The following is a 1,932-nucleotide window of genomic DNA, read 5'->3' on the forward strand; positions in this document are numbered from 1 at the left end:
CTTCATCCAGCGAACATCTTTCAAAGTTATTCGCACACTATATAGGGGTATAGAAATGCATCTTGATGTTCCGTGAAACACATGGGCATCTTGCTAGTACTCTTATACTAGCAAGATATATATACTCTTATAAAAAGCAGAGTTGTTGATGATGGTGTGCCTGCCATCCTGCAATATAGGCCGTTCGATCTATATCCGACGGATAGGAAGGAAACTATGACAATTTACCCGCACTCCTCTCCACATTTGCAGATAAGGCCTTCCATCATTCGTTCTTTTCTCCCACAAAATCTTGATGTTCCGTGCAACGCACGGGCATCTTGCTAGTCTTATAACAAACAGAGTTGGTGATGATGGTGTGCCTACCATTATGCAATATAGGCCGTCCGATTTATATCTAATGGATAGGAAGAAAACTATGGCAATTTTGCAAAAAAAGATACCTGCACCCCTCTCCACATTTGCAAATAAGGCCTTCCCTCGTTCATCCTTTTCTCTCACAAGATAAACTACTCATACAAATGCATCTTGATGTTTCGTGCAACGCATGAGGATGTTTCCTTGGGGGTCTCTCCAGCGCTGCGTGGCCATAGTTGCAAGTTGACGCCCCTTGAGATGCCGACGTTGAGGGGCACTCGGATTTCCTCCAATGAGCAGGTAAGATGAGTTTGATCATGTAGTAAATGCATTCTAAAGACTACTTCCATGTCCATTTCCTAATTCTCCCCCTGCCCACTGTTTCACATGTTAGGCTTGGTCCGAGTGGAAATTGGCTTGCATATGTACGGGAGGGTACCAACATCATTTTGCAAAATATTTACAATTGTGACACCATTCCTGTAGAACGTTTGTCCAAAATTGAGATCAGCCATGCAACGGCCCACCACCTGAATTGGTATGATGGAACCATGGTGACATTGAAGAAGATAGCACGAACCTTGCACATGGCGGTCAAAGGTGGACCATGCTGTCTACAGCCGATTTGTTGTTGTACGAGTACAAAGACGTCGTGCTCCTTTCTAACTGCATCTTCGCGGTGACAAACCAGTGATCTTGTTTCATATGGGACACATCCTACGGTATACTCCCTCTCTCCCAGTTTATTTTTTTTGGAATTTTTTGTTTTATAAGTTTCAAATTCAAATTTAGAGCTCCCCATCACATGTTGAGATTACAATGTCCATGAAATTGTTGCATGTATATATAATAAAGAAATAAATCTCGAGTTTGGCACGAGTTCGTGCAGCGGTAGCACCATGATACATCTCCAACGTATCTATAATTTATGAAGCATTCATGTTATTTTATTATCTATTTGGACGATTATGGGCTTTATTATACACTTTTATATTACTTTTGGGACTAACCTACTAACCGGAGGCCCAACCCATATTGCTGTTTTCTTGCCTATTTCAGTGTTTCAAAGAAAAGGAATATCAAACGGAGTCCAAACGGAATGAAACCTTCGGGTGCGTGATTTTTGAGAAGAATATGATCCGGGAGACTTGGAGTTCACGTCAGAAGAGCCTCGAGGAGGTCAGGAGATAGGAGGGCGCCCCCCTACTGGGCGCGCCCCTGTCTCCTAGGCCCCTCGAGCAACCCCCAACTTATTGCACCTATATAATCCCATATACCCTAAAAACATCGAAAACAAAGATAGATCGGGAGTTTCGCCGCCGCAAGCCTCTGTAGCCACCCAAAGTCAATCGGGATCCTGTTCCGGCACCATGCCGGAGGGGGATCCCTCACCGGTGGCCATCTTCATCATCATGGCGCTCTCCATAACGAGGAGGGAGTAGTTCACTCTCGATGCTGAGGGTATGTACCAGTAGCTATGTATTTGATCTCTCTCTCTTGTGTTCTTTCTATTGCACGATCTTGATGTATCACGAGCTTTGATATGGATCTTATGATGTTTCTCCCCGCTCTACT

The sequence above is a fragment of the Triticum aestivum genome, chromosome 2B, assembly GCF_018294505.1.
Source record: "Triticum aestivum cultivar Chinese Spring chromosome 2B, IWGSC CS RefSeq v2.1, whole genome shotgun sequence".
NCBI lineage: Eukaryota > Viridiplantae > Streptophyta > Magnoliopsida > Poales > Poaceae > Triticum > Triticum aestivum.